This window comes from Perognathus longimembris, chromosome 10 (genome assembly GCF_023159225.1).
Source record: "Perognathus longimembris pacificus isolate PPM17 chromosome 10, ASM2315922v1, whole genome shotgun sequence".
Lineage (NCBI taxonomy): Eukaryota > Metazoa > Chordata > Mammalia > Rodentia > Heteromyidae > Perognathus > Perognathus longimembris.
In genome coordinates, this window is record NC_063170.1 from 39865 (window position 1) to 62038 (window position 22174).

At 45.7% G+C, this 22174-nt stretch overlaps 1 long non-coding RNA gene across 1 annotated transcript in view; it reads right to left on the reverse strand.

The window, feature by feature from the left end:
- LOC125357980 overlaps nt 1-20453 on the reverse strand; it is a 28928-nt gene extending 8475 nt beyond the window's left edge. The window contains exons 1-2 of the long non-coding RNA XR_007212249.1: nt 20440-20453; nt 2949-2958 (exon numbers count right to left, since the gene is read on the reverse strand). This is a non-coding gene — a long non-coding RNA (uncharacterized LOC125357980). The remainder of the gene's footprint in view (nt 1-2948; nt 2959-20439) is intronic.
- Between the last annotated feature and the right edge of the window lie 1721 nt (nt 20454-22174).

The following is a 22174-nucleotide window of genomic DNA, read 5'->3' on the forward strand; positions in this document are numbered from 1 at the left end:
TATTTTCCACACAGCCACTCAGTCCCTAACCCACAATTACAGAGCAGGACATACCCAAAAGCAGAACTGAATGCATAGCAAAGACTCAAGAGGCTTGGGCAGGGGCCTAGGGTCACTGAAGTTGTTCTGATCAGCACCAACATATGAAGCAGGAAAAGATAGGCTGCCCTTCCTCATACATGCCTTCCCCTCCTTCTCCAGGCCACAGGATGGATATGAAAGTATAAAGGAAAACTTGATGTAGACTTGAACAGAGGCCAGGGGCCTGGGCAAGGCATGAGTTCTCCAGAGCAGGTTCTAATGGGGGCCATCCACAATGTCCTACCTTGGGCTATAGAGCCAGAACCTCTATTCATGATTCCAAGCTTCCAAGCTTTACACATTTTATTCTGTCACTCTGTGCATTTTGTCTTCAAAATGCCTACAAAGGCTGGAAATCATGAAATCCAAAGGCAGCATAAAAAGAACCAGGGCTAAGAGCTGGGGTACTTGCCTAGCTTGTGGAAGGCCCTGGAACACAATACCACTGGAACTCACAAAAAAGAAAGTGAAATACTTTTGTATGCCTAATAAAATGTGGCTCACTCTTGTCATCCTAGCTACTCAGGAGGCTGAGACAAGAGGATCCAGGATCAAAGCCAGCTCAGGCAGGAAAGTTCACAAGACTGTTACCTCCAGAAAACCAGAAGTGGAACTGTGGCTCACGTGGTAGAGCACTAGTCTTCAACTGAAGACCGCAAGGACAGAACCCAGGCACAGAGTTCACACACCACATCCGGAAAAGAAAAAAATTTAAATAAATAAAAGTAAAAAAATAAATGTGTGTAAGACCTATATGATAAAAAGGAAAATCTTTTTTTTTTGTTTGTTTGCCAATCCTGGAGCTTGAACTCAGGGTCTGGGCACTGTCCCTGAGCTTTTTTTGTTCAAGGCTAATCTCTACCACTTGAGCCCTACTTCCTGCTTTTTCTGTGTATGAGGTACTGAGGAATCAAACACAAGGTTTCATGAATGCTAGGCGAGCATCCTACCACTAAGCCACAGTTCCAGCTCCATAAAACATTTTGGGGCTGGTCCTGGGGCTTGTATGGGCACTCTACCACTTGAGCCACAGCTCTACTTCTACTGGAGGTTTCATTTTTGTTGATGATGGTCGATAAAGAGCCTCATGGACTTTCTTACCAGGGCTGGATTCTAACTGCAATCAACAGATTTTGGCCTCCTGAGTAGATAGGATTACAGGCATCTGGAAAAGACATTTTCCACACATCCCGTCCACCCTAAAATCCATGCCCTATACAAGACCTGGATTGGGGTCTATGTTCTCCTAACCAAGATTTGTTGGGGTCCACTGAGCTCATCCTACATTTGACTGGACACCAAGATCCAACACCTACCATTCCAATGCTCAGCACTTAGGACTATCCTCTTTTGAGTGGGATCAGAGCCATGACTGATAGAAGGAAACACAGTTAAAGGTCATTTAGACCACACTTTCTGCTCCTGTCTTCTGCTACCTCCATCCAGCTCCTAATGAGACAGATCTCAGGCCAGGCCTGGAGGCAGTGATGGTCCACTGAGACCACCAGGGGACACGACTCAGTATAAAGGTGCTTGCCTGGCTGGCAAGGCATGATCCAAAACTATACAAAATATCTTGGTATGCCAAGTAAAATGTGGAATAAACAAGAGAGGCAGGACAAACTTTTCCACACACTTTCACAAATACCCACACACCCATGCCCTGTGCCTACCTAGACTGAAAGCACCATCTAAAGTCTCTGCATTGACTGGGAGTCTGGATCCAGAAGCCTGGTTTGAGACTGTTGTAACGTAAATTATCAGAGAAACCACATTTTGAAGGATCAAATCTTGGAGTCTTTATTAGAATGCTAGCAGTCTATGGGCAGCCAATTGTTACAAAGGCCTGCTGCCCCCAAATATATTTATCACTGTTAGGAAACAGACCAGAGAGGAAAGAAAAAACAAAAATCAATACTAACAAACCAATTCAGCCCCAAGAGCTGATTTGGGACACCATGATGACCAGAGATACGCCAAGAGACAGGACACAGGATGCAAACACGGAGATGTGTGGCATGGTGTAATGGCACCAGTGGTTGTCTGGGCCTAAATTTGATTAAGTCAGGGGACAGGGTAATAGGAAGGTGCTGTTCACAAGCACTGGACTGACAGGTTCAGTAACCTACAAGGGAAGTGCTCACATCTGTCTCCAGGAATTCAGGCACAACCATCACCTGGGGGTCAGAATTCCATCCCTCCATCCACCATGAAGACAAGATGCCAGACCCTACAATTCAACATGTGGCCAAGATGGCACCGGAGAAACCTGACCTCCTTACTTCAGGGCTTAGCCACTCTGAAGCCACTACAGGAAGGGCACAAACGAACAAACAAGAGAGGAAGGCCGCAGTTCTCCACACACAATCACAAACACCCCACACCCATGTTCTGGGCCTGAAAGTGCCAGCTAAAAGTTTGACAATGACTGAAGCCGGCTATGGACGCCTGGTTTGGGGACTGGCCTCGCCCAAGCCACTTTAGGAGAAGCAGATGGTATTTCTCCACACTGTCCCTCACCTGTATCCATGCCCTGGGCCTGCCTAGACTGAAAGTGCCAACTAAAAGCCAGCTTCAGAAGCCTAGTTTGGGTACTGGCCTCACCAAAGTGACTTCAGGAAGGACACAAACCAACAGAGAGAGGCAGGAAGGCAGGTAATACAAACCCACACCCATGCCATGGGCCTTCCAAACTGAAAGCACTGGCTCTGCAGTGACTAGGAGCCAGCTCTGGAGGCGTGGTTTGAGGCCTAGCCTCACGGAAGCCACTTCAGGAAGGGCACAAACAAGCAAACAGGAGAGGCAGGCCCCACTCCTCTACACACTTTCACAAACACCCCACAACCATGGCCTGGGCCTGCCAAAACTGAAAGCCCGCTAAATGCTCAGCACTGACTGGAAGCCAGCTCTGGAGGCCTGTTTTGAGTCGTTAGCCTCACAAAAGCCACTTCAGGAAGGACCCAATGGAGCAAATAGGAGAGGCAGGCCATGCTTCTCCACACACATTCACAAGCACCCCACACCCATGCCCTGGACCACACCTGCCAGGAGGCTCAGCTTAGCTCTGTCTTCTGGAGTTGCCTCAAGGTAAGCTCGGTGCACCTGGGTTAGGCGTTCTCCACAAACAGGCTGCACCTGCGCATGGTCAGCGTTCCTCCAGGCTTCCCCACACAGACAAGCGGCTGTTGCCTGGTGGAACGGGTGTACAGAAGCCCAGGCCCACCACCGAACCACAGTGAGCCTGACCAGCTTTGTAGGCCTGAACACAACTAGAGGACCCTCAGAGAAAGGAGCTCTTCCTTAGCCACCTGGCAGGTCTGCTTGTTCAAGGCAGAACAACCTAAACCAGTCCAGCGCCCAAGCTATGCCCCTTGACCTCTGACTTCCCCTCCCCTCTTGTTCTGTGTCGCCCCATAAACCCCGCCCCTTCACCTCTCACATCCTAGACCTTGGCCCTCCCCTCTCATGTTGTGATGCCCCATAAGCCCTGCCCCTGCACCTCTAGCTTCCAGGCTCTGGCTCCACCTCTCCCCCCAACCCCCCCACCCCCCACCACCCCCACACTCCACTCTGATGCTCCTTCCACCCCTGTACCTCTCACTTCCTCACCCTTACCCCTCCCCTCTCCGGCTGTGATGCCCCACAAGCCCCACCCCTGCACCTCAGGCCCCACTCCTCCACACACTATCACAGCCAACCACAACCATTGCCTGGCTTTGACAAGGCTGAAAGCACCAGCTAAAGGCTCCAAAGGCCTGGTTTGAGGCCCAGCCTCACCAAAGCCACTTCAGGAAGAGCACAAACAAGCAAACACAAGAGGCAGGCCGCGCTCCTCCACACATTCACACCCACCCCACAACCGTGGCCGGGGCCTGCCCCAGCTAAAGAAAGGTTCGGCACTGACAAAGACAGCTCCGGAGGCCTAGTTTGAGGCCTAGCCTCACCCAAGCCACTTCAGGAAGGGCACAAACAAGCAAACAGGAGGGGCAGTTCGAGCTTCTCCATACACTTTCACACCCACCCCACAACCATGCCCTGGGCCCCACCTGGCAGGAAGCTTGGCTTAGCTCTGCTTGTCTTCCAAAGTTGCCTCAAGGTCAGCTCAGTGCACCTGAGTCCAGACTTCTCCACAAACAAGCCCCATCAGTGCAGTATTCCTACAGGCTTCCCAACACAGAAAACCGGCTGCTGCCTAATGGGACGGGTGTACAGAAGCCCAGACACACCACCAAACAACGCTAAGCCTGACCAGCTCTGTAGGCAAAAATAGGACCTCACAGTAAGGAGCTGAGTGACTGGCTTGTCCCAAGCAAAACCGACCTAAACCAGTCCAGTGTCAGGGCCACGCCCCTTAACCGCTCACTTTCTGGCCCTTGCCCCTCCCCTCTCCTGCACTGAAGCCCAAGCAGCAGCGCCCCTTCACCTCTACTTCCTTGCTTTAGCAGACCTGTCTACTGCTGTGACGCCCCATAAGCTCAACACCATAAGCCACCCCACAACCATGGCCTGTGCCTGCCAAGACTGAAAGCACCAGCTAACAGCTCTACACTGACTGGAAGCCCGCTTTGGAGGCGTGGTTTGAGGCCTAGCCACACCACCTAAGCCACTTCAGGAAGGACACAAACAAGCAAACTGGAGAGGTAGGCCGCGATTCTCCACATGCTCTCACACCCACCCAACAACCATGGCCTGGGCCTGCCAAGAGTAAAAGCACCAGCTAAAAGCTCTGCACTGACTCCAAGGCGGCTCCAGAGGCCTAGCCTCACCAAAGCCACATCAGGAAGGACACAAACAAGCAAACAGGAGGAACAGGCCCCGCTTCTCCATACACTTTCACACCCATCCCACAACCATGCCCTGGGCCCCACCTGGCAGGAAGCTTGGCTTAGCTCTGCTTGTCTTCCGAAGTTGCCTCAAGGTCAGCTCAGTGACCGGGGTCAGGTCTTCTCCACATACAAGCTGCATCTGTGCAGGGTCAGCGTTCCTCCAGGCTTCCCCACACAGAAAAGTGTATGGTGCCTGATGGGATGAGTGTACAGAAGCTCAGACCCACCACCAAACCACAGTGAGTCTGACCAGCTTTGTAGGCCCAAACCCAAAGATGGGGGCTACTGGCAGGACTGCCAGTCCCAAGCAGAACCCACCTAAACCAGTCCAGTGCCAGAGCCACGCCCCTTGACTTCTCACTTCCTTCAGCTTTCTCTGCCCCTCTCCTGCTGTAAGGCCCTGTAAGTCCCGCCCCTGCACCTCTAGCTTTCTTGCCCTTGCCCCTCCCCTCTCCAGCCGTGATGCCCCATAAGCTCCAGGCCTGCACCTCTAGCTCCCTGGCTCTTGCCCCACCTTTCTCCTGCTATGATGCCCCATAAGCCCTGCCCCTGCACCTCTTAGCTTCCTGAGGCCCCACCAGCGGACCTCCTGCCAAGCATGCCTAGCAGAAGGCCTTTGCTCCAACCCAGGGCCTGGTGCAGGACAGTCCACAGCCTTCAGGGTCTCTCCTGCCCCTAGAACTATGGAACCCACTGGCACAAGCAGGCTTGAGGGGACACCTGCTAGGGACGGCGGCTAAGGGCATCACATGGCCACTTCCATTCACCCCAGATTACTGTCACAATCAGACTTGGCAGATGAGGGGGCAAGGGGAGAGAGCAGAGAGAAGAGGACAGACAAGACCAGAGAGCAAAACAAAACAAGAATAAGCAAGCTGGGTTTTTATTGATGTTTACTCATTACTCATTTTCCAGGTAGAAGGGGGAAATACCTTTTTTATCATATGGGACTCTGTCAGACCTTTACAGCAATCTAGTTGGTGAAGGATGAATTTAAATTAAAACATTCAATCTTCTCCTGACTTCATCAACCAGTATTTCTTTCAAAAATTTAGAACAGGAAGACAGGCAAACAGCCATGGAAAACAACAGCCAGGAATTCATAGGCAACAAGCACTATCTTCACAAAAAGCTTCCATCCAAGATTAGTTTATGAGGGAGCTTCATGCTCCCTCGTAAACTACAAAAACGAATGAAAAACCTGTACTCTCCCTCTCCCTCCCTGCCTTCTTCCTTCCCTCACTCTGACCTCATCCCAGCTTGCCCAAATACTCCAGAAACAGAATAAGGAGATCTTTAAAGATGAAATTCATGCTGGAAAACACAGACACAAAATAACAAATACACACACAAACACACACACACACACACACACACACACACTTACTTAGACAAATTGAAGCCAGAAGACGTACTGTGGCTCAAGCAGTGCAGCACAATCTTACGTAGAAAAGCTAAAGAACATCACCCAAGTCCTAAATTCAATCCCTAGCAACAGCAACCACACAGAATTAAGGGAAAAAAAAAAAACCACTGTTCCACACATGTTCACATGTCACACCTGTCATTTCCCAAGTAAACAGCAGAGGGCACCCTAGCACTTGGGACAGCACCATAGAGCCCCATTCTGACTCTGTATGGACAATTTGCACAGGTTCCTACTGATATTCTCTTGGGTGCCTTCTCATTGAAGCACTGAGGGAGTCACTGAGCATAGGGCAGAGTCCAACGATTGGGGAAATACCTAAAGGTAGAACGAATGGGTCACAGCATAAGATATCTGTTTTAATTCCACAATGGCTTCCCAAATTTTACACTGAGAATGTGGAAATTAACAAAATATAAAAGTCATTCAAGACTTGGTTAGCACGTGTGAGTGGCCATGATTCAATAGCCAACCCTAAAATAAAGTATAGAAAGTAGAAATGGTAGATGAACTCAGAACTACTGGGCAGTTTCCTTACTAATAACTAAAAAACACTATGGAGATTCAACACAAGTAGTTACATTTCTTTCCTTGTTCACATCTTTGGACTGTGTGTCTCTCAGGTCATTCAGTGGTTTACTATAAATTTATTGAATCTCCATTCTTAGGAATTAACCTGTGCTTTGTCTCTGGAGGATTTGGCAGCCTATCTTGGGTGCTTTGGAGATTTTGGCAAATTCTCTTCTTGGAAATCTTAGGAGGTTTGTACTGATTTCCTTTGAAGCAGTTCAATTTACCGGACGCTTCTTTAATGGCTACTGGATTTTCTATCACCCACCATAGCACCGAATAATCTCCATGCTTCAGCTTTGTACAGCGCAAACATCACAATAGCCTTTCCTGACTTCTTCTGTTTAGCCTCTGAAGCTTCAGTGCTCAGTGGGCACCGGTAGAGGCTAGACGCTCATGGATGCCCTTCTGAAGGTTGTGCTCCAGATGGACAGCATCTCCTTACAGCCAGATACTGTGAGCCTCCACCTCCATGTCTCCGGGGATGGACATGGTGTGGCTATCTGCACAGATTCAGTGATCCTCCAACACCAGTGGCTTCACACAAGCATATATATATATATCCTGGCAGGCTGTAGAGAGCATCTATCAGCCCCAAGCCTGAAGCAGATGACAGGGTGCAGGTAAGGATTCAGGCAGCATGCTGGGACCCACTGCTGACAACAGCAGCCTGCTCTTCTCTAGGAAGCTCTTTCCTGTCGGGAGCCGAGCTAGCAGCTAAGCTCATCCTGACCTCTGGCTGTGCCGATGTCGCCAAGATGACGGGAGCCAGACCTGCAGCTAGGGAGCCAGACCTGCAGCTAGGTAAATTATCACCTCTGGCTGTGCTGTTACCGCCAGGATATGCTAAAGGCAAGGACATTTGTTCACAGCTACTGTCCGGAATTGCTTTGCTATGTCCCCACCTTGCTATGTCCGCTGGAGTAGATTCCTATGTTAATCAACCTTGTCCTGTGTTTACTGTAATCAAATGTTGCAAACTTCAAAGACTCTTTATGTTCTGGAATTTTAACAATCCTATGCTATTCCCTGGTTCCAAAACTGCATATAAGCTGGTAGTTGGAATAAACTTGGCTGCAGTCTTGAGGTTCAACCTTACGGCTGTAGACCTCCCGTACCCCATCTTTGTCTCTTGTCTTTTTTCTCTTGCCTTATTTTTCCTTTTCCGTATCCCTGCCGCCCCTCAGTCAGGATTTCTGTTCCCCCGCCGGCTGGCCCGGCAGGTTTGGCGCCCGAACAGGCTTTCCATGTCCAAATCCACTGCTCAAGTGTCACCAATACCCACAAGACTCTATATCCCTCAGAAGATGTGAGCCTGGTCTCAGTCAAGAAACGAGTCTCTTCAAGTCCCTCTCTGCTCCCCAGCCCTAGCTCAGTAATCTGTACCTGGTGCAAACGTTTACAAGTACCAAAGACAAGGAAGACCTCGGATGAAGAACTGTCCTCAGCCTTCTAGAAGCAGCAACTGAAAGTGGATACCTATGCCAGTATACACACAGGACAGGAAACAAAGTCAGGATACTTCTGTGGAGGCACATGAGGTCCTGCAACTGTAAGGGCTAATCTGAGAACCTGAGTGACTAAATACAAGTTTTAGTGTTACAATTATAACAGCTTCTAAACCATGGTGATGACTCCATGCTAGAGGGCTGGACCCCCACCCGTGAGACTAGTTTTTTGTAGTTGACATTTAAAAATATAGGGAGCCCTTGTTCCCCTCTGTACATAGGTAACAACCATGGTAACGGACAGTAAAAAATGATCATAGTCATAGACTATAGAAATAACAATAATAGTAGTAGAAATGCCATGGTAACTGTTGGGTTAGTTTACTTATGATTGACTACTAGATTGTTTTAGCCCACTCTAGCTTGCTTAGTGGTAATGGGAAAACATGGTAGCAATTGTTAAAATAAAGTTGGTAGGGGCTGGGGATATGGCCTAGTGGCAAAGAGTGCTTGCCTCGTATACCTGAAGCCCTGGGTTCAATTCCCCAGCCCCACATATACAGAAAATGGCCAGAAGTGGTACTGTGGCTCAAGTGGCAGAGTGCTAGCTTTGAGCCAAAAAAAAGAAGCCAGGGACAGTGCTCAGGGCCTGAGTCCAAGCCCCAGAACTGGCAAATAAACAAATAAATAAATAAAGTTGGTACTAGGTCAGCCTGACCGCAGAATTCTGATTCTCTAAATGGCTTGCTTAACCCATTTGTGACTTGTTCTACCCCATGCATTAACCCCCTGCATCACTACTATGTGACCACCTGATGTCAGTTCCCGATATCAAGGCCAGTTCCCATTATCAAAGCAAAAATAGAGGCTGGGAATCTGGTCTAGTGGCAAGAGTGCTTGCCTCGTATACATGGGCCCCTGGGTTCAATTCCCCAGCACCACATATATAGAAAATGGCAAGAAGTGGTGCTGTGGCTCAAGTGGCAGAGTGCTAGCCTTGAGCAAAAAGAAGCCAGGAAAAAAAAGAAGAAGAAGCCAGGGACAGTGCTCGGGCCCTGAGTCCAAGGCCCAGGACTGGCCAAAAAAGAAAAAAAGAAAAGAAAATGGCCAGAAGTGGCGCTGTGGCTCAAGTGGCAGAGTGCTAGCCTTGAGCAAAAAACAAGCCAGGGACAGTGCTCAGGCCCTGAGTTCACAGCCTAGGACTGGTCAAAAAAAAAAAGCCAAAATAGATAACTGAAAGGGTTGAGAACCAATAGAAATAGGACAAGACTTGCTTGCTAAATGCCATCCAATAAAGTATCTGCCAAGTTGGAAATACCCTGCCCCTGTAGTAATAAAAATAAAAACTCTGCTTATCTGAGGGTGGGGAGGGAGGGGTCTCAATGCAGATCCACTGTGTCAGTGGTGGTTTAGAGTCCAGGTTCCAACTTGCAATGAAGACTTGCATTTGCATCGAAATTGGATCCTTGGTGGTCTTTGGGGACGTGAAATCTGGGCACAACACCAAAAAAAAGGAAACTGGTCCCTTGGGGTACCAACAACTCCACAAAATGTTCTCCACAGACCAAAACCTCCATCACTATACTGCTCCTGAGAGGTGAACCATACATAGAGAACCAGACCACCCAAGGGTCTGGGTCACCCTAGCAGGAGCCATATTACCATAGGGAAGAGTACAGGGCCTTTAAACAGGACGACACAGTCTAGGGGAAACCACAACCTATCCTTACAGCTTCATACTCACCTATCTAGGTTCTTCAGAGGTATTTCTGAGAGTACAGACGGGCTTTGTTCAAAGCTAGGACCCTTGTCTTAAGCTTTAAATTATTTGCTTACACAAAAGTCCTCAAAAGCAGGTCCTTCCAGTGAGAGGACATGGACTTTTGAGGCCACTCACAAACTCTAACCCCTACCCTATCTCCTACCCCATACTAAAACACATGTCCTAACCGTAACCATAACCCTACACTCACATGTACCCTAACTGTAATACAGCTTCAACCCAACCTTAACCCTACCCCTACCCCATACCATAACATGGATCCCCATTGTGCACACTAACTCTAGCCAGTACTCACACCCTAAAGTGCTCCAACCCAACCCCACACCTTAAGCTACTCACCAACCTCATGCCTCACCCTAAGCCATTCACTAACCAAAATCCATACAATTGTGGCGATTCACTAACCAAACTCCGCACAATTGTGTACCTAACACATTCATATAGAACACATTGCCTAACTCTCACCCTAGCCCCTTCCTTAACACGTTCTTAATCCTTACCTGTTCCATAAGCTGTTTTGTAAACCACTCTATAACACATCTCATAACTCAAACTCATTCATTCCACAAAGTTAATTCTCATTCCCTAACCTTCAACCCTTCCTGAACCATGATCCTAAAATCTTCCCTAACAGGCTCACTAACCCCATCCTTTGTCTACCACATTCCCTAACCCTAAGCCTGACCCATTCCTCAACATTTACTATCTGTCTGTAATAGTGAGCCTAACCCTAACTTAGTCCCTAACACTAACCTGCTCTGTAAGGTTAATGGAAAACCCAACATCTGCCTAATCTATTTCCAAACCATAACTAAATCTTAATGCTGACGCCCACTCTGAGTAGCCCTACTACCACCAGTCCTTATTGACATCAACAACCGACCCCTAACCCAGTCATATTGTTAGATATGTGTAAATTATCTGAGAAGCCACATACTGAAGGAGGGAATCTTGGAGTGTTTATCAGCACTAGCAGTCTGCAGGCAGCCAGCTGTTACAAAGGCCTGCAGCCCACACAGACCCTCTACACTGTCGGGAAACAGGCCAGAGGGAGGAAAGAACAAAAAAACATACCAGCAAACCAGTTCTCTCTCCCAGATTTGAGGACTGGGTTAGGGTTGCTGTGTTGGGCACAGTTATTGTGTGGGTTTAGTTAATGAAACGTTTCAAGTAAGGCATAGGATTCCTGAGTGGCTATGGGTATGTATTAGGGTTTGCTTACCCTAATCAAGTTTTAACCCTACCATTGACACCAAGCCCTACCCATGAAGGGTACCCCAAATATCGCCTCTCTTGCCAAAGTTCATTTTCAACAGCATGTGGTTTAGGCAGCGTGTTGACTCACCAAAAGCTGACATCCAGTTCGCCCCTTTCTGTCTCATTCTCCGTCTTTTGAGCACACTAAGGGCTGAGGGCCCGGAGTCCTTCGGGCACCTCTGCTCCTCCCCAGCGCGTGGTTCAGCGGTGCTGCCTTCGGGGAGGCGCCAGGACAGGGCCACCTGCTGTGCGGGCAGAAGGGAGAAGAGCTGCGGCCGGCGCTGGAGGCGGAGGAGCGCGGCTCGGGGCGGCGCCGGCCCTGAACTCGGCTCCGGGAGCGCACGACCGGCTGGAAGAGGCGCGCGCACCTGCCGGGCCCCGGGCGGGGAGGGGCGGCGCCCGGCGCCCAGAGGCCTCGAGTCCCCGGGCGGTGCGCCCTCGGCCCGGCACCGCCCGTCCCTGAGCGGGCGTTTCGGGTGGGCAGGGCCGGCACCCAGAGCCTGCGCCCCGGAACCGGGAGGACCCAGACTCGGTGCGGCGCGCGCCGACCCACAGGTGAGTGCCGGCGGCGGGGGCCGCGGGACCGACGGAAGCGGGGGCTGGAAGGACGGCGAGGGGAGGGCAGATCTCCCCAGGTCCGGTGACGATGGGGGCGGGGGTCGCCCCTTCCAGACCCGGGTTCCCCCCCCCCACCAGCCGCGGCGCCCGCAGTGTAAATGCGGGTCATAAAGAAGACACCAGGCCGGGAGGCAGCGGGTAAACACCCGGGGACAACGCGGGAGAAGCCGCGGCCACCTGGAGTTCAGAGCCTCGGTGAAACTAAGTTCACTCCACCTCCCCCAGACAGGAACCACCGAAAGTTCAAGAACCCTCTAAGGAGGACGAGAACCTCCGCCTTCCCTCACGGCGCATTCGTTACCTGATGGCTGCTGGGTGTGTGGAGCAGGAGCCGGGAAAGGAGGACCCCACGCGGTCTCAGGCAGGGGAGGAGAGCTCCTTCCGCTGACCAGCGCCCACGCTCAAGGCGCCCACGCTCAAGGCACACACACGCGGCGGGACAGAGAGCGAGCGGCCCCCAGGCGAGGCCTGCTGTAGGGCGGGGATGGGGAGGTGGGGCCCGGATGTGACCTCGGGGGCGGGGAGGCAACCGCACCCAGGTGTGCGGGTCACCTAGGTAACCGGGCTGCGTCAGGAGGGGCTTCCATCAGCATGTAGCCCTCTGGGAGAAGACCTTACAGCTGTGAACTATGCATTGATTACCCCACAATACCTTTGTCCTACCTTTTAAGCAAAACAGGTGAAAACAAATATTAATACCCGAGGTAAAGAAGATCGGTTTGTAACAGAGAAAGAAATAAGAATCCCCATGGAGAACAGTCTCTTTCCGTGATCAGTGCGAGCTGAGAAAGCAAAGTGTCAGTCAGGCATTGCTCTTCCAACTATAGGAAGGCTTGGCCTGCAAACAGTTGTTTTTGTTTTGTTTTGTTTTACAGTTGTTTACCCAACTCCAGACCCTTCAAGACAGCTGCTACCACATAAAATAACATATAACCAGGCACACAACTACATTCCCAAGGACAATCCCCTTGTACTGAGAGATTCTGTTTCAGGAAAATTCAAAGAAACAGTACTAGAAATTCATTCACAGATCAACAGTGGTAAAGCTGGGAAGGATCTTTCCTTTAAATTATCAAGACCCTGCTGAAACAATTTATTCATATTTTTCATGTTTTAAATGTCATTGTCAAAAATATTCCAACTTGATGAGCAGTACAAGGTTTCAAAACCAAAACACAAACCTATCTGAATAAACCAGAACAAAAGAATGCTTACACTGAGAGGATACTTAGTATTACAATGAAAAGTTACAAATAACTGCTCCTGTATGCACAACAATGGAAACTGTATTTTTATAGTTATTATAAAAGTGATGTGTACAGGGGTTCCATTTGCATAAGTCAGGTAAAGAGTACATTAACTGATTTCTTTTTAACAGTACACACAAGTCTTTTTGTTTAGGCATTGCATTGTTTTGCATTACTGACTTAATTGTTTAATATTTTCACAAACGCTTCTTTAAAACTTGACTCGGCTTTTATGATACTCTTATCTCCAATTAACTACTAGAAAACAGGAAGTAGTGATGTGGCTCATGTGGTAGAAACTAGCCTTCAGTGAAAAAGCTCAGGGACAGTGCCCAGGCCCTGAGTTCAAGACCCATGACCACCAACAACAATAAAAAGTGATGTTTGTCTCTCTGAACCTGACTTACTTCACTTAGCATAATTTTTCTAGGTCTATCTGTTTCCCTGCAAATGATATAACATTTTTCTTCCTAGCAGGTGAGTAAAATTTGTATCTATCTATCTGTATCCAAATATCTTATTTTCTTGACTCATTGATCCATTGTAGGGCATCTGGTCTAGTTTCATGCCTTGGCTGTCATGATTAGTGCCATAAGGAGTATGCATGTTCAAGTGTCTTTACCATACCCTGACTTGCAATGTTCTAGGTAGATACCCCAAAGTGCTATCATTAGGTCATAGGGAAGTTCTATATTTAGTGTTTTGAGGAATCTTCAAAGTGCCTTCCAGTGTGATTTCACTACTTTATATCCCCTCCAACAGTGCAACAGGGTTCCTTTTCCCCCCAGAATCCCCACCAAGATTTTTTAGTGCTCGTTTTCTCTATGCTGCCCAAACTAAGTGGGATGAGATGAAATCTAAACATAGTTTAGATATTTAATTAAATTTTATTGTAAAGGTGATGTACAGAGGGGTTACAGTTACTTAAGGTAATGGTTACATTTCTTGTGGAACAGTATTACTCCCTCTTCATTTGTTCCCACTAAATACAGTTTTGATTTCCATTTTCTTTATGGATAGGGATGTTGAACATTTTCTCATGTGTTAAGAGGCCATTCTTACTTTTTCTTCTGATAAATCTCTACCCCTTTTTCCCATTATTCTTGGGCAATTAATGGAGGGGCTAGCTCCTTGTATATTCTGGATATTAGGCTCTTATGAAGAGGTAAAGATCTCCCATGCTGTAGGCTGCCTTTTTAGCTTAGTAACTATGTCTTTTGCTACGCAGAAACTTTTTAGTTTCATTGTCAATTTGTTGAGCCCCAAAACTGCCCAGAAAGTTCCTGTGCTGTGTGTGTGTGTGTTTGTGTGTATGTGTGTTGTGTGTCACTCTTGAGGCTTATACTCAGGTACTAGGCACTGTCTCTGAGCTTCTCTGCTCAAGGCTAGCACTCTACCACTTGAGCCACAGCTCCCTCCCCACCTTTTAGGTGATTAATTGGAGCTAAGATTCTCACTGGCTTTCCTGCTGGGGCTGGCTTTGAACCACAATCCTCAGATCCCAGTCTCCTGAGTAGTTAGGATTAAAGGCCCCTCCCTCCTCAGGGAAACAGCTCTGTCATGGCTTACTTTTAAAATTATTTTTCCAAAACTTTCATGCTTTCCTTGTAAAACTAATGCCTTGTAAGTTATCCACAAATTTTTGGCAATTGCATTAGAGACCAGTGGCCTTCGACTATAGAAAATTATAGAAAAAGGGCTGGGAATGTGGCCTAGTGGTAAAGTGCTCGCCTCGTATACATGAAGCCCTGGGTTCAATTCCTCAGCACCACATATATATATATTAAAAAAAAAAAAAAAAAAGGCCAGAAGTGGCGCTGTGGCTCAAGTGGCAGAGTGCTAGCCTTGAGCAAAGAGAAGCCAGGGACAGTGCTCAGGCCCTGAGTTCAAGCCCTGGGACTGGCCAAAAAAGAAAAGAAAAATGTACAAAAATGAGAATTCTATTTTATTTTTACATTTTTAAAGGGTAACTTTTCTGGATATCCATTCTTAATTACATATATATATTCTTTGTTGCAAATATGTTTTTAACTTTGTAAAGCATTAAATTTCTGTACTTTTGAAAGAGATCATTCAGTCAAAATGAAGCTGATGTACAGTAACAAATATTTCTGTACATACATTGTAACTTTAAAATGTTACTAAAAAATGACACTTTATCAGCAAAAGCAAAAAATAGGCAAAGATTTGCTGAGGTCTGTTTCTGGCCAAAATTTCCATATTGCATTTTTAAGTTACTTTTTCTTAAATAAATTAACACTTCTGTGTCATTTTAATTATAAAAAGTAATCATTATAGCAATAATATCTTAAAACCTGATGCATGCAGTTACTGCAATGTCACCCTTCCCTCTGAATCTTGTTTGTGTAGTACATGACTCTTATAACTCAGAGACATTTTTACTTCCGTACATTTTCTTGTTCTTTTTTATAATACATATCTCGCATAGTAGGAATTCCAGTGTTTGATGACATAGAAGTGTTTTTATAAGAGTACAGTTTGGTTAACTATAAGTGATTATGTTAACTCTCCTGTACTAAAACTACATACACTATGATAGTGAGCCTAAGAGATGCTAAGACGACTCAGTTAAGTGCTTTTGTTGAAGGCCTGCTGGCTAATAAAAAGCCCTGGTCTGAGACAAAGTGCTAATTATTTTTTGACACCTACATTTAATTACAATTTGCTTGAAGTAATTCCCTGAAAATGTTTGAGATTATAAATTTCATATTCTTCCCCACAGTAAAATTTCACATATTCCAGTACTTCAAATATGATCTAGAATTTTCAATAACAAAAGTATACCTGATTAACAACATGATTAATGGGAGTATGAAATAGCTCTTCAAACTCGAAAAGTGAAAATAACAAAACAAAAACATTTTGATAATATAGCATGAAGAGTACACTGGTCCGCCTCCCTCCCCAGGTCCTTGGGCTTTGTTTTCTGTTGGTTGTGGGGCTCAAACTCAGGGCCTGGGCACAGTCCCTGAGCCTCTTTGTGCTCAAGCCTAGCCTTCTACACTTGAGCAACAGCACCACTTCTGGATTCTTCTGAGTAGTTTATTGGAGATAAGAATATCAGAGGCTATTCTTCACCAAGCTGACTTCTAGCCAGGATCCTCAGATCTCAGCCTATAGAGTAATCAAGTTTACAGGTGTGAGCCACCAGCACTAGACTTACACTGTAAGTGCAGTGTAAGGCACTAGATACAAGAGTAATTGCATTTGAATTTTAGCAGCCCTTTACAGTGAGCAGAGAGATTATTTCTGTTTATAGCTGAGGAAACTAGCTCACTGTTTAATTAGACATAAGTCACTCTGATTCTCTTTCTGGGGAATTCATTGCTCTTATGAATTAACAAGCACTATGGCTATTATTGTCAAACTATTTGATTTGACACTGATTCCAATTTTTCTTTTTCCATTTTTTTTTTGTCACTGCACTTGAACTCTGGCCTTGGGTGCTGTCCCTAAACTCTTCAGCTCAAGGCTAGTGCTCTACCACTTAAGCCACAGTGACACTTCCGGCTTTCTGGTGGTTAATTGGAGATAACAGTCTCCAGGACTTTCCTACGATCAACAACAGTCTGAGGTTATTATTGTTAAGGGGTTGGAGGAAGTTCCACGTCTCCCCAAGAGTTTCCCTAATCAAGATGGAGTCAGCTGCTCCCTACAACAGTTATCTCTTGCTTTAGGGGAATATCTTTCCTCCCAACAACTAATGTCAGTAGAACAAGTCACTGAATTTGTTATAATATGAAAATGAAGAACTACAATGAAAACTTTTGGCAATCTACTATACTTACATGTGTGCCCATTTCTGGATTTTCATCTATAGCCCACTACTATTCAAATGTAGATTTCATGGTGTTATAATAGTTAAGTCCCCTACATTTTAACAAGTGATTAAATATTTGTACACAAAAATTAGAATTTTAGGGCACAATTTAGCTATATAAATTTATGAGTATCTTAAATTAGAAAAAAATCTACATTATAAAGTTGTAGGTTTTGGGCTGGGAATATGGCCTAGTGGCAAGAGTGCTTGCCTCATATACAGGAAGCCCTGGGCTCGATTCCTCAGCACCACATACATTGAAAATGGCCAGAAGTGGCGCTGTGGATCAAGTGGCAGAGAGCTAGCCTTGAGCAAAAGGGGTGTCCAAGTTTACACATAGAGACACACGGCACTCCATCCCCCACCCATACCCTCATATGTGTGTGCAGAGCAGGTGCATGAACACAGTGAAAGCACAGCTGACCATTTATTAAAGTCTCCATTGTCAACCACAGTTAGGCGCAGTGGGAGCACACCACCAAGCATGGTAGGTAAAGCACTCTGATCAAGCAACCCCACAGCAGCTGAAGGCCATCGGAGTGGCCTGACACTCATTCTGACCCACACGGGTATGGAATCATGAATACTAACATGTACTTCACATATAAAATGTCTGGAGAAAACAGAGGACAGAAAAAAAAACAGACAAGAAGAGAAGGAAAGGAAAGGGGAGGGGAGAGGAGAGGACAAAAGGACAGGAGAAGAGAAGAAGAAAGAATAAAGTTTTCAAATTAAAAAGATATGAAATCCCATTCTATTTTATTCTACAGGTAAGTATCTTGCTACTAAAACAGAACTAAAAAAGTGCCTTTTCAAGAACATTTAGATCATAAAATAGAGCCAGGTAGGGTGGCTCATTCAGGTAAGGTTGTCCTGGTGTGATGTGAAGATGTGGCGTGATCTGAGGATGTGTTGTGATGTGTTGATATGATGGGATGATGGGATCTGTTTTTCTGAAGCATAACTAAAAACTTAATTGTAATTCACACCCTGAGTATCTTTAACAACACCCAACCTTAACCTTAACCATCCTTAACATCAACAACCCTACACCTGAACCCTAATCTCAATCATACCAACCCTGAAAACAGTAGCCCTAAGAACTCTAACCTTTACCTCTAACCACAGACAACTAACAACCCAATTCCTTAAACTAAAGCTCAACCCACTCCAATGCTTATCAGACAGTGTTCTGCATCCCTGGAGGTAGGTGGCCTTGTTTTGTCAAACATGCTTAAGGGCTGTCCAAGTTTACACACAAAGATACACAGCACTCAATCCCCATCCATACCCTCACAGGTGCATGAACACAGTGAAAGCACAGCTGACCATTTATTCAAGTCTCCATTGTCACACAAAGTTAGGCGCAGCGGGAACACACAATCAAGCATGGTAGGGCAAGGACTCTGATCAAGCAACCCCCACAACTGCTGAAGGCCATTGGAGTGGCCTGACACACATTCTAAACCACACGGGTTTGGAATCACGAATAGTAATATGTACCGCAAACATAAATTGTCCGGAGAAAAGAAAGAGAGAAAAAAGAAAAGAGAAAAGGAAAATAGGAGAGAGAAGGGGAGGGGAGGGGAGGGGAGGGGAAGAGGAGACAATACAGTTTTAAGATGAAAAGGGGAATGAAATCCCATTCTATTTTATTCTAAAGGTAAGTCTCTTGTTATAAAACAGAACTAAAAGAGTGCCTTTTGGTTCTTAGAGAAGTACAAACTGCCCAAACTGAACCAAGAAGAAATAAATCAACTAAATAAACCAATAACTTACAGTAAGATACAGGAGATAATCAAGAACCTCCCAACAAAGAAAAGCCCAGGCCCAGATGGATTCACCAACGAATTCTACAAAACCTTTAGTGATGAGCTAATACCAATACTCCTCAAACTCTTCCGCGAAATAGAAACAGAGGGAGAAATCCCAAACTCATTCTACAAAGCAAATATCATACTCATTCCCAAACCAGGCTAAGACCAAACAAAAAAAGAGAACTACAGACCAATATCACTAATGAACACAGACGCAAAGCTCCTCAATAAAATATTAGCTAACAGGATCCAAAACTGATCAAGAAAATCATACATCATGACCAAGTAGGCTTCATACCACAGTCACAAGGATGGTTCGGCATCCGTAAATCAATCAACGTGATTAACCACATAAACAGATCTAAAATTAAATTAAGAAATTAAGAATTACATTGTTATCTCAGTCGATGCCCAAAGTCGATGCCTTTGACAAAATACAACATCCATACCTATTAAAAGCTTTGGAGAGGAGCTGGGAATATGGCCTAGTGGCAAGAGTGCTTGCCTCCTATACATGAAGCCCTGGGTTCGATTCCCAAGCACCACATATATAGAAAATGGCCAGAAGTGGCGCTGTGGCTCAAGTGGCAGAGTACTAGCCTTGAGCAAAAAGAAGCCAGGGACAGTGCTCAGGCCCTGAGTCCAAGCCCAGGACTGGCAAAAAAAGTAAAATAAAATAAAATAAAAAGCTTTGGAGAGAACAGGAATAGATGGAACATTCCTCAAAACAATAAAAGCCATATACAACAGACCAACTGCTAGTAACATATTAAATGGAGAGAAACTTAAATCATTCCCCCTAAACTCAGGAACAAGACAAGGATGCCCACTCTCCCCACTTCTTTCCAACATAGTGCTGGAATCCCTAGCCATAGCAATAAGGCAAGAGGAGGACATCAAAGAGATCCACATCGGCAAGGAAGAAATCAAGTTATTCCTATTTGCAGACAACATGATCTTATATCTGAAGGACCCAAAAAACTCAGTACCCAAACTCCTATACCTAATAAACCAATTTGGCAAAGTAGCAGGATACAAAATCAATCCACAAAAGTCAGCAGCTTTTCTGTACACCAGCAATATACAAACAGAAAAGGAAATTATGGAAACAATTCCATTTACAGTAGCCAAAAAAAGAATAAAGTACCTAGGGATCAACTTAACCAAGTATGTGACAGACCTATTTAATGAAAACTATAAAAATCTAATAAGGGAAATCAAAGAAGACACAAGGAGATGGAAAGACCTCCCATGCTCATGGGTAGGCAGAATCAATATAGTGAAAAATGGCTATATTGCCCAAATTGTTATACAAATTCAATGCAATACCTATCAAAATCCCAGCTACATTCGTCACTGAAATAGAGAAAGCAATCCATAAATTCATATGGAACAGCAAAAAACCTAGAATAGCCAAAGCAATTCTAGGCAAAAAAAAAGCAGTGCAGGAGGTATCACAATACCAGACTTCAAGCTCTACTACAAGGCCATCATAACAAAAACAGCATGGTATTGGTGTAAAAACAGATCGGAAGACCAATGGATTAGAATTGAAGACCAAGAAATAAAACCGCATTCTTACAGTCAACTGATATTCGACAAAGGAGCTAAAGACATGCAATGGAATAAACATAGCCTCTTCAAGTACTGGTGCTGGGAGAACTGGGCAGCCAAATGCAGAAAACTCAAAGTAGACCCGAGCCTATCACCATGCACCAAGATCAACTCAAAATGGATCAAGGACCTCAATATCAGACCTGAATCCTTGAAACTACTGAAGGACAGAGTAGGAAAGACGCTAGAACTTATAGGCACAGGAAGGAACTTCCTGAATAGAGTCCCAGGGGCACAACAAATAGGGGAAAGACTCGACAAATGGGACTACTACAAATTAAAAAGTTTCTGCACAGCTAAGAACATAGCCACCAAAATATAAAGACAGCCAACGATATGGGAAAGGATATTTACCAGCACAGCAACAGACAAAGGCCTGATATCTGTCATCTACAGAGAACTCAAAAAACTAAGCCCCTCCAAGCCCAATAAACCTATTAGGAAATGGGAAAAGGAGCTAAAGAGAGACTTCACAAGAGAAGACAGAAAAATGGCAAAGAAACACATAAGGAAATGCTCAACATCCCTGATAGTAAAGGAAATGCAAATAAAAACAACCCCTAGATACCACCTCACCCCATACTATACTCTGAACTCAAGCAACAACAAATGCTGGAGGGGGTGCGGGGAAAGAGGAACCCTTCTCCATTGTTGGTGGGAGTGCAAATTAGTACAACCACTTTGGAGAACAGTATGGAGGTTTCTCAAAAAGCTCAATATAGACCTACCCTATGACCCAGCCATACCATTCCTAGGCATCTATCCTAAACAGCAAACCCCAAGATATCAAAAAGACATTTGTACTTCCATGTTTATCGCGGCACAATTCACAATAGCCAAAATATGGAAACAACCCAGATGCCCCTCCACAGACAAATGGATCCAAAAAATATGGTACTTATACACAATGGAATACTACATAGCGATTAGGAATGGTGAAATATTGTTATTCGCAGGGAAATGGTCAGAACTCGAACAAATAATGTTGAGCGAGACAAGCCTAGAACACAGAAAACAAAGGGGCATGATCTCCCTGATATATGACTGTTAACAAAGGGAGATGGAGAGACAGTAGAGACCAAGTCTGTGAAACCAAAAACTGCTTGTCAAATAGTTTTCCCCACAGGATTGGGTCAGCGACCCAACAGTATGTAACTAAAACCAAACAATTACTCAACATATAAAGGTCAAAAATTGACCTCTCAGGAGAATACAATAGCTCAAAAACTATGTATCGGGGCTGGGGATATGGCCTAGTGGCAAGAGTGCTTGCCTCCTATACATGAGGCCCTGGGTTCAATTCCCCAGCACCACATATACAGAAAGCGGCCAGAAGTGGCGCTGTGGCTCAAGTGGCAGAATGCTAGCCTCAAGCAAAAAGAAGCCAGGGACGGTGCTCAGGCCCTGAGTCCAAGCCCCAGGACTGGCCAAAAAAAAAAAAAAAAAAACTATGTATGTACGTTCATATAAGACTAATGTCGACATATGGTCTAATATCGACATTACATTTAAAGCCCTAGGTGAACATTCTTGGGCATGACCATGTGTCTATTGTATATGTTCTTGATACATTGTATATTGTATATATGTCTACCTGACCTAGAAAAGAGATAGAAAAACAGGGCATAAGATATCACAAGACATGT